This window comes from Penaeus monodon, chromosome 43, assembly GCF_015228065.2.
Source record: "Penaeus monodon isolate SGIC_2016 chromosome 43, NSTDA_Pmon_1, whole genome shotgun sequence".
Taxonomy (NCBI): Eukaryota; Metazoa; Arthropoda; class Malacostraca; order Decapoda; family Penaeidae; genus Penaeus; species Penaeus monodon.
Genome location: NC_051428.1, coordinates 7,596,436 through 7,596,763, shown reverse-complemented (window position 1 = coordinate 7,596,763; position 328 = coordinate 7,596,436).

The window sequence follows — 328 nt, the reverse complement described above, 5'->3', positions numbered from 1 at the left end:
TCTAGTGCCAAATGGGATAAGGTAAAATATCTAAAATTCTAGAACAGTGGTAAAAAATATCCATTGTCCAAATGCCAACTTCCAGTCACCTCTCTCTTCAGGATTATTGTAGTAATGCAAACTGAATCTATTTCATCAAACTCTTCCAAAAGATACAGCAAACAAGTACTTTGTCTCTCTGCTGACTAGCTTCTTCAGCACAAATGATAACAGAACACTCACTGCTTTGTCTCCAATCACACTACATACACCTGAGCTTATGCCAGTTACAACTGCAATATCAACTTTCAAGAACTACTGCAATTAGATGAAGAGGAATGGTTAATAC